Below are 11,091 nucleotides of genomic sequence, written 5' to 3'. Positions count from 1 at the left end.
CATGTAACGCGTCACCACACACGTCCAAAACTGACGCGAGAGGGTTACGCAGAGCGCCACAGTTTGAAGCGTATATTCCCACTGACAAAGCTGTGTTATGTGATGCATTGGAGTGGGAATGTTTTGAATCCTCATCTGATCTTGATGTGTATAACGTGTGGAGTTCCCCTTTAAGAGGGCTGCGAACAACTTTAAATATCTGTTACATTGAACAATGTCGTAGCTATACTACCCACCCTTTGGCAGAAGCCAAACTGTTGACACACAGTTTTATCTCCATCCTCATGTCTTTCTTGGCTCACAGAGGGAAGCAGGGTGGGCGCCAGGGGCATAAACTTCCCAACTTCCTGTTTCATTTTAAAACATCTCACAAAGGCTCTAAAAATATGCCCCAAAATCCACATATCTCCAAACTTGTTCGACTCTGGCTGCCAAATGTTTACTCATTTAGGAAAATGTTTACTTCTGTGTCAGAGCCACGAGGTCGACCTCAGACGGATGTAAGATCCAGGTCGTCCAAGATGTCAGGTGCTGCAACGATGAAACCCTGTAATGCTCACACAGTAAAAAGTATTTTTTTAAAATACACCAAAAGTACACATTTAGAAATTTGCATAGATCTGTTTCCATTAAAGGGAATTAAAAGACATTTTTGTTTTATTTATCTATTTTTATGGAGAAGAGCAATGAAACCCAAACTTCCATACAACATAAATATGAAACGTTTTTTAAGATAAATGAATGAACACAAAAATCCTGCACATTGTCGATCTGTTGTACTTTGTAAAGTGTGTACAGGATGTATTTTTTCACAGTCCTTCGGTAGATATAAGATAAACATATAAAATAGAAATAACTAATGTTTAGATAAAAACAAGAAACAGTCTGATAGTATCTGATCAACTGTTTTCTTTTGGGTGGTGCCACCTCTTTAATTACAAATCATTGCTAACTTCAAACACAAGAAAACTTGCAGGCTGTAGGCAGAAATTGCACCATATGTGTTTAGAGTGAAGTGGTCCATTTCCACATCTGTTATTGTGCTTAAATCTGTCTTTTTTTTATCACTCTGGATTCACCTCATTAATGACTCTACTTTCATTGAAAACATCTAAATATTGTCCAAAAATGATGCTGATATGTTAATTTCAACTGATATACAATGAAATAACATCTGTGTTTTTGTATTGACAAATAATAATAATCAGAAAACTTTGACAATATATGATATTTTTGGAAAATACTGTCAGAAATATAACCTTTACCAGTTGTTGGCATGTATACATTTCCATTATGCTCATTTAAGCCTCTGAAACTAAACTAAATCAAAACTCCACCATGCAAAGCGTTATTTTCCTGCTGTTAACCTCTTTGAAGGAAGCCACTTGAAGACAGCAGTGCACTTTTGGGATTTGTTTTGGGGCCTAACTCACTTCCACCGAGTGCCAGAGATGAGTCAGGTTGAGTTACTCATTTCTGCGTAAGGTATCACAACTTAAAACGAAGCGAAAAGACAGACGGCAGCAGCGTTTGGAAATGAGTCATTGATGGAAATCCGATGTGGATTTGTTGGGAGGAAATGGACGGCTGAGGGAAGGATGACCTTAGTCGGAGGAGAGAGCAGAAGAGCTGATTAGGAAAGTGAAGACCTGCTGCAATCCAACGCCACCTGAATGAGCGGAAGAAATCTGACGTCAGTTCAATTCCCATGACAATATTACAAAACACGCTGCAATGTGGAATGCAGAAATGTGCTCTGATGCAAAGTAATAATGTGGAATACACTTGATAATAAACAAGTATTACCGCTTCATGTGCTATCGGTCCATGTTTTCCCTCTTTTGAGTCACTTGAACTCAAAGCTGTTTGTTCAACTCGTTGTTTTTCTCAAACGTCGGCCCCTCAGCAACAATTAATGACCAGTTGCAGGAACTTCCTGAAGGAAAAACAACGGGATGGTATCAGTGTTTCAGGTGAAAATATCATCAACAATAAACAGCGATGGAAATGGCAGCTGGACAAATCAGATATCTTTGTCAAATATTTACAAGGCTGTGTTTTTGTGTGAGCTTCTGGTTTGTTAAATCATATAAAACAACTGAAAAGTGAATCTGGAAGAGGTGAAACTGGAATATGAATGGAAAGAAATACTTTTATTCTCTCAGAAATGTGCTGGAAAGCTCACAGAAGCATGTTTGATGTTATCACCTGTGAGGAATGTGAGGAATCTCAACATGTCAAACATGCTGTAATTCAGATTCCTCAACCGTAAAATGCTTTCCTCGTTAGAGATTAAATATGTAAATATGCCAACTCTGTTTGTCCAATATCAACAGGCCAAATATCTGGAGTTTGTATTAAACCTAAAAATAGATTAGAGCTCTCTTACCTGTAACGTTTTAGAGATTTTGTGAGCCATTATTAGGTCTTCCTTGTCTTACCTCCTGCATGAAGGTCATCAATAGTTTCCTTTGGGTAAATACGAGGCTGCAGTCTGCAGATAATGCTCATCCGAGTATTATCCTGCAGGGACGTCTGAGGAAACTCAAACAGGAAGAGAGATACTCCCCAGTGTCTTATCCTAAAAGAATAATGTAGTAAAGAGATGGTTTCATTGTTTACAACTGGAAAATGTAATTCCCTGAGACAAACCTGCAGAAGTTCCCAAGAGCTCAGAAGAACAGGAATTTCTGGTTGAATTTAAGTGTCTGATCACTTCATTATGTCAGTCGGCTCCAATCATGCACTAATTGGGCCGATCAGATTACTATAACTTCATCAGGCCGCTGCTTTGGAGTTTCAGCAGCCTTTCACCTGCGTGTCTGACAGGTTTGCATCGTGTGTTACCTCAGACGTGTGCAGACTGTTTAGCTCAGGGACTCATTTAACGGGTAAGTAAAAAGTGTAAAGAAAATGGAAATCGTTAAAGTCCAAGCGGGTGAACTAACCCTTTTAATAAATAATAAATGACTTATATTTACATATAATTAAAGTCCCAAAAGAGAAGGACGAGGTCTCATGCCTGGTGTGCAGAGAGAGAGACTTCTTTGTGGTTTTTATGACGTCAGCCAAGAGACAGACAGAGAGATGATGACTGTAACAGGGTCGGACAGACTGGAGAGAATAGAGCCGCTGGGTGTGTCCCTGTGACCTGCTGGGCCGATACAATCCTCACCATCAGAGTCTCTGAGCAAAGACGCTAACGCCTGTCAACAAACACTCAGGGGATGATTAACATAAACACAATCCTCAAACTGCTTGTGTCTGGGATGTTTGTTTTTTTATACTTCTCTTTAAATATATGATGATTTATATGTGTCGACTATATGCTGTACTTTTTCTTCCAATTTGCGAATCAGTTTTGACAACAACAAAAAACTAGACGTGTTTTAACATCAAATCATCAGAATGAAATGTGTCGTGTTGTTTCGGAGTAATTCCTGCCAGTTTATTTTATGTGGAAATAACGTCACACCTTCTTCCTCAGCGTCCTCTGCTGCTTCATGACTCAGTCTGCGAGTATGTCAATGAGTTTATCTGCATGAGTGTGTGTGTATGTGTGTGTGTGTGTGTGTGTACCAGTGTGAGCATCATTGTTTTCGAATACTGATTGAATGATCATTCCAGATAAAGAGGTGAGACGCACCTATCAACACTATTTCAGGACGTGATTGTATCTTGATAAAGAAAAGTGCTTCTTCTAGTTATTTGGCCATCACCCCCTTTTTCACTGGGATAACACAACAGGAGCTGTAACCAGGAATGAAACTTTTACATTTCCTTCTCACTCAGTCACATTTTCTGACATGTGACAGTTTGTCGCTTCGCCTGTCAAGCTTTCTGTTCGTGCACAGCTCATATCAGCCTAATGACAGTGGCAGAGTTACCAGTTCTCAACGAATAGAAATCCAAATAACTGCCACTTCTGTTTTTTTTTTTATACTGTTTGAATTGAGCCATGAATTACACATGTGATGTTTGTCAATGTTTGCAATTCAAGAGAGTTGCATTTTGTTGTAAAACTGTGAAAATATGTCAGTCAAAAGTTTGCGCAGTATCTGAAGATACGATGTCTTTGTGTTTCTCTTGTCCCACAGAAATGTTTTTTGCTCGTTATTTTGCATTTTGACAAAAAGAGTTGCTTGATACAACGTATCAGGTAAGATAATGTTACATTGTTGGGGGGGAACATAGCTAAGTTACCTCATGAGCATGTTTTTTCTGAAACAAGGTCCTATGGGGGACACAGGAAGGGGAAATACTTTACCTCTCAATTGAAAGAATGGGTCCTTCAGACAGAAGCAGCTTCTTATATCCAGTGACCTTTGATTTATAAGAAGTGGATGTTCCCCATTGGTTTGTGGACTGCAGCTTATTAAGTTAACATGAGCTGGTTAAAACGCTGTCTCTGTTTATTTCATATCATAGTTAAGTAAAATTCTCCATTTCCATATGTGTGTGTTTGCATGTGCTGAAGCGGTGAAATAAGAATATGCTCATTACTCTGACACAATGACTAATAATGCAGCTATTTCAAATTAACATGTAATGTGAGCATGTGTATGTTTTATAACTACAAAGCATTTCCATACAATGACAACACCAGTGGCACTGAGGTGAAGTTACAATCCGGGGGGAGCCTTGTCAGTGGGCACCTGTTAGTTTGTGTTGACGTGGCTTCTTTAACACCTCTGCTGATTGACTTAGCAAGTAAAATACTGACAGCTCACCAGGCCCCTCAGCAGGTAGCGGACTGTGTGCATACGGCAGCAAGCTGGTAGCACCTGAGAGCAACGCATTGTGTGCTAAGCTGCTGCCGTAAAATCCCTTTGCTTATAATGCTCTGATATGGAGGTTACAGTGGAGAAAAAGCCCGAATTCAACATCTTGTCTTCACGGTCAGACGCTCTCCAAAAGGTCAGAAGATTCATCTGAGGGGTCATGAGATGGTTTGCATGATGGGAAAGCAGAAAAGAACATATAACAGTAAATTGAGTCAAAATTACATCATAAAAGAGAGCAATTCCAAATCTAAAATCAAGCATCTTGATTCCTTACACCAGCTATCTTTTGGTTTTATTTTCTCTTATTACATTTATTGTTGTCTACCAATTATACACCAAAGCAAATTTACATGTAGGCTATGTGAAACCTGACGATAAGCCATATTCTGATTCTGATTAAAGACCCATTGCAACGTCTACACAGGCTCCTTACTCATGCGATCTCTAAGATCAGCAGGAAAAAGCTGATTCAACACCCAGAAGTGGCAGAGATTGAGATAAATCTGAGTCCAAATACATACAAGATAACATGTCAGAAAAGTGGTCTTGATTTGAGGCTCTAGGCTTTGGCAGGTAACGCAGAGTAAACAGTGTTTGGTTTGATTGGCAGGTTATTGTTGAGTCTGTGTGGGTGTTGAGGAAGGTTGGACCTTCTCTCAGGACGTAGCCTCACTTCCCTCTCTCAGAGGCTCTCAGGAGGAGAGCAATGTGCCTTTTAACTTTTTATACTTGTGCTGTGTTTGTTAAGGCCACATTCCCTGAGCCCGGCTGCAACTTGTGTTATTCTTCCTGTGCTGTTTGCCCCACTCGCAGCTGGAAGGACAGGAAAACCGATCTGGAAAACTACTTCATGTATGTCATCGGTGATTACAGGACGGCAGCGCCCGCCTGTGCCTTGGTATTGGCAGCCTCATGCCGGGGCTCGCGGCGCAGCGGCAGGCCTGAATAATGCCGTCCCATGGGGGCGACGCTGTGCACCCCTCCTCACTCAAGGCCTCGCTTCTGCTTTCAGGCAAGGAACTCTGTGAGCCCATGCAGCCCTGTCAGCACTCTTCCTGTGGACAAACGGGAGAGGAAGCTCCACCAGGCTGCCCAAATTGGCCAAAAACCTCCACAACTTTCAATTTCTTTCTTTTATCTTTCCAGTTGAGTCTCAGCAAATGACAGACCGCTGCACATGAACCATCAATTAGTGGCAGAGAAATACCACACTGTAAAAATAATCCATTAAAAGCAAGTCCTCCATTCAAAATCTTGAGTCTTGCAAACAAGACTATGTAACTTTTGTTAAAGAGCAAGCTGTTCTCAATCACAGTTTGTACTTATACCTACAAAAAGTTATGCACTATAATTCGTATACAACCCAATCGTGAGCAAACAAACACAGGACTTTCACCCAGGAAACAGCTGTACATGTGCCATGTGAAACCAAAATCCTTATTTGACCTTACTTTTTTTACGTAACTTATGTATTTAACTCCCTACAATAGTCATGTAGCAAACAATCTTATATTAACCCAAACCATGATCTTTTTCTAAACTTAACCAAGTTGTTTTGTTGCCTAAACTAGGTTTCTGCACTCGGTCGTGCACGATATTGTACAAACCATTGTATGAGGATACGTTGCAGGCTGAAGTGAAAGTGGCAACCTAATTGATGATCATATGTGATCATATTGTGTCACTTAAAAACATATAATCATAGTTATCACTTATTTGAGTCCTAAAACACTTTTAAATGAAGGGTAAATAATCTGGACAAATCAGATTATTTCATACGACTTCCTATAGAATTTACTTTTATTTTGAATTCATGAGAATTTTAAAGAGACAGAATGTCCAAGAAAAATGTATATAAACTTCTGACTTATATTAGAACAGCTGGATGTTATGTTGCCGCAATGGTACATTTTTCTCTCTTGATTAAGAAAAGGGAGACTTAGACTCAATAAAGACAAAGTAAAAGTATCAGCAGATTGAAATAAAGTCAAGTACAAGTACGTCAAAACTGAACTCGAGTAAATGTACTCGGTTACTTTCCTCCTCTGCTATCGAGAATACGATGATGGTTTTTTATCACGTCAGTCGTCAGATCTGCCTCATTTGTGGGATACCACACAGTAAGACGTTCCCTCAGATCCCCTCTCTGTTCATTGCTTCCTCCTTCCTCTGCTGCCACTTTCCCAGGCAGAGGACCTGGAAGAGCAATCTAGGGGGATCAGGAATGACAAGGCAGTCCGGCCTCCCATTGTATGTGAGCGTTTACTCAGCATGGAAGAGCAAGGACAGTGAGGCTACAAGAATACAATAGGCTCATATTTATTTACTGCTTAGTGGCAGCCAGGGAGAACCCCCCCCCCCCCCCCTCCCCTCCTCAATAGCTGATAACAACTTTACAGTAATAGACCTCTAATAAAGTCCTCGGAGGGCAAGTAGAGGCCAGACTCTCTGACTCTGCCGTGGGTCCATTTCAAACACAACCGATGAGATGTGTTAAATCTGTGAAGAAGACTCACTTCAACGCATGTGAGGATGTTGAAACAGGTTAAATACAGTCAAATGAGTTGAGAAAAGAGAAATTGTAAATATAATCACGCAGTGAATTCAAATTCTCGTCAACTTCATATCAAATGAAGTTACTGTCTGATTTCCTCACATAGTTTGGTAATGCCAATAAGTGTCTATGGGAAAATGCAAAGCACAATTTTATCTAATACAAAGTTTCCTGTTTCCTGTAAACCTTTATATATATTTTTATTTATATATATCATAAACATGGTCTTTAGCCCTCAGCTGTTATCTCAAGCAAAGTCTTGGAAGTTATTTACATTATTCAGCAAAAGAAAAAGGGCAACTAGAAAATATGAAAGTCCTTAAGTGGTAGGATTGTTAACTTTGTGAGCTGTAAATCCTTTTTATCTAATGAACAAATGTGTTTGTATGTTTATCCAGTATGTAGTTGGATGAGTGTGTATTTTTATGTGTGTGTACATGTACTCTAAGCAGCAAAGTGCCGCTTTAATCTTGTCACTAACTACTTTTCTATGAGCAAAAATGAAAAAGGTTCCTGTTCTTAAACAAACAGATGAGAGGAATCTGTAAAGTCAGTCGTGCAGCGAGTGGAGGGGTGAATGTGTTGGGCTCTTAAAAAAAGTTAAAGAAACAAGAACCACAAATTAAAATGAGTGATACTGAGACAAAGCCACATGTGTGTAGATTTATTCAGTCTAAATGCTGCATAGTGTGTAAATATGAGCCGTGAGAATGAGTGAAAGGGCTTTTGGGTTTGTGTGTAATGCCTTTGAGGTCCAGTGGAGGGCTCCCTCTGTTGTACTGATTCATAATCCATCTGTAAAACACAGTAAAGCAGAACATAAAGAGGAGGCATTTCCCTTAAAACTCCACATGCAGTATGAAGAATACACATTTATATTTTGGACTTACGGTCAAACCTTCCAAACCAGCTGATCTGTTGTTTCTAAACACAACCTGACTGAGGCTTGACCATCGTCGACTCTTGTTTCCTCCCATGATTTAATCTGACTGTAAATGGACCAAACCAGTGTCGACTATCTGACCTACATGACCGAGTCCCGAGCCTGAAAAAAATTTAATTTTCCGAGAGGCATTATGGGAGCGTGATTTATTGGTTGCGTTGATGCCTTGTGGGTGTAATTGTGAGAGCACGACTGAAGTTGAGTGGCTTTGATGCCCCCGTCCGTCCCCTCCTCCAATCCCTGAGTTTTCAGAGATTAACTCAGACACTGGATTAAAATCTCAAAATAGAGAAATCCTTTCAGATGAACAGATTGATTAAAAAGGGGAAAAGATGAGCGTGGGGTGGCACTGAGCTGCTGATATTCTCACCTGGGAGTGAAAGTCCACTTGGAGCTCAATGAAACCTCTGAATGTGTGTTTACCTTTGATGAATTCAAACTGTTCCAAGACAAACAGTTGAGCCATTAGAAGTTAAGGTCCTTCTCTGGAACGATTTTTGACCATCAGCAAATTTGGTGGAAAAACTGAATGGATGGTGTTTTAGAAATCTTTGTGAACACTTACAGCTGTTTGCTGTAGTTGCATTTAGGTTAGCTTTTTTAGTATTTCCATAATATATTTTCCATTTGTCACCATTTTGGGAAACGGGCTCATTCGCTTTTAGGAGAAGATGACTGTTCATTAAATATGTTACAGCCAGCATTTAGCTGGTTAGTTTAGTTTAGCTTAGCTTAGCATAAAGACTGGAAACAGGGGGAAACAGCTAGCCAAGAAGGGCTGCTGCTCGAATAATCGAATTGAATAGCGTCTCTATAGCTCAGCTAGCTGCTTTCCCCGTTTCCACTCTCTTAGCGAAGCTAACTGGCTGCTGACTGTAGCTACATATTTACTGAACAGAAATGAGAGGGGTGTCAACCCTCTCATCGAGAAACTCTTCGCGAGGAAGTAAGAATGCTTTTTCTTTCCCTCATCTGATTAAAAGTCAGATTTTTCTTTTCTCATTTTTTTATGATTTTGCCCTCCAATGCAAGATGCAGTCAGGAAACTATACAGGTGTGTAGATGAGATCAACCCCCCCCCATCCTGATTTTGCATTGCGACTTGTATGATCTCCAGAATAAACTGTTTTAAGTTCTGACATCGAGCTGCATTTATTTTATTTTGTAGTTTTTGCATATTCACACAAACACACCACCATCAATGACACTGCAACAAAAAGTAAATAGACACAATATAAAAAAACTGCTCTTCTTGCACAAATCAGAGTCAGAATGCCGTTTTTCTTCTTGCTGTACTACTCAGTTTGGTGTTAACAGACAAAAGCCTGATGCTTGACATCGTCATCATTGTGTAGCCTGTTTGATTGCGGGAAGCAGGTGTATGTTAGTGTGGCCTTTCAGACCAGATTTAGTCATCCACTCACTTCCCCCTGGACCCCAGGTTCCCTCTGCGTTTCCCAGCAGAGCTCAGCCCTCCCTCCCTCCCTCCCTCCCGCCTGCATGCATGAAACACAGTGCAGAAAGCATTTTCTTCAACCACCACATACGGTTGCATGCATTTAAGATTTATTGCATTTCCTTGGACCATTTTTTGATTTTTTTTTTTAAATGTCTTGTTTTTGCTGCTCCACTCTCTTTTACCCTCCGTCTCCACAGCTCCCCTCTCTCCTTCCAGACCTAAGCGCTCTTCCTTCCTGCCCTCTCACAGCTTCCTGCTCCGGCTCTTATCACTCCAGAAAACATGACACAGTCTCAGCCCAGTCAAACCAACGCTAACCTCCGTAGTCCCCCCTTCTCCTTGGCCATCACTGCCTTAAATGGAAGTATTGTGGGCCCCGCTGGGGTCTCGGTGCCTGCAGGGGGGTGAGTGGATATCACAGAGGCCATGTCATCCACCTGGGCCAAATCTGCTAATGAACTTATTTATTATAAACAATATAGCCTGTACTTCACAGCCTACAGAGGAACAATACATCTGAAGTGGCCAGGCGTGTTTTTATTTATGTATTTATTTATCTTAGAGGAAGCCGTGGGCACATTGGGACTTTATCAACTCATTCTCCTCCGAGGGGTTTTCCTCTGAGCTGAGGAAATAGTCTGCTTTGATTTACTCTGTAAATCTGTGCCTTATAATACAGCAAGAAGTGACGGCATGAGGCCAAGGCTGTGAAATCTGGTTTGTGGTTAAAATGTGCAGCATCATGCTTGAGTTGATGTTATCTGGAATTCTTTTCATGAATACCCTTAAAGAATATTTGTTGGTTTTTTTATCATTACACAGTAAAAAAAACTCTTTTGCATAAAATCTTCCTCAGTTTGGTATATTTGTCAAATCAGATGAAGTATATTTTCATGAGCATCTTGAGTAACATTTTCTGCATCGCTTGCAGGTTGTATTTATTGTTGTTCTATGACACCGCTGCCAGATACGGGTCTGCTAAGGCACGATAGAGCCCGTGTTGTTGTAAGGCCACAAGGCCATCTGATAAGGCCCCATGCTCCACAGCCTGCAGCGATAACACATGTTTTGGATGGTTTCGAGCCAAAAAAGCCGAACCTGTCGCTGTACAGAATGCAACAATTACAGCAAAGTTCAAAGTCTGCACTACGGGCATTGATCAGAATATCTGGATGCCATTTTTCAGCTGCGAATAGCGTCCTCTTGGGTCTCCATTGTTCCACACACTGCAGCATGTCAGTATAGGTAGTAGTGGGCTTTTGTCTGGATGCAGAGACGTGATGATATCAGGGGGGACTTTCCCCTGAGTTTCCTGATATGAGCTTTTCCCATGTTATCATGTAGCAATAAT

This window comes from Pholis gunnellus, assembly GCF_910591455.1.
Source record: "Pholis gunnellus genome assembly, chromosome: 20".
Lineage (NCBI taxonomy): Eukaryota > Metazoa > Chordata > Actinopteri > Perciformes > Pholidae > Pholis > Pholis gunnellus.
Note: the sequence above shows the minus strand (reverse complement) of the source record.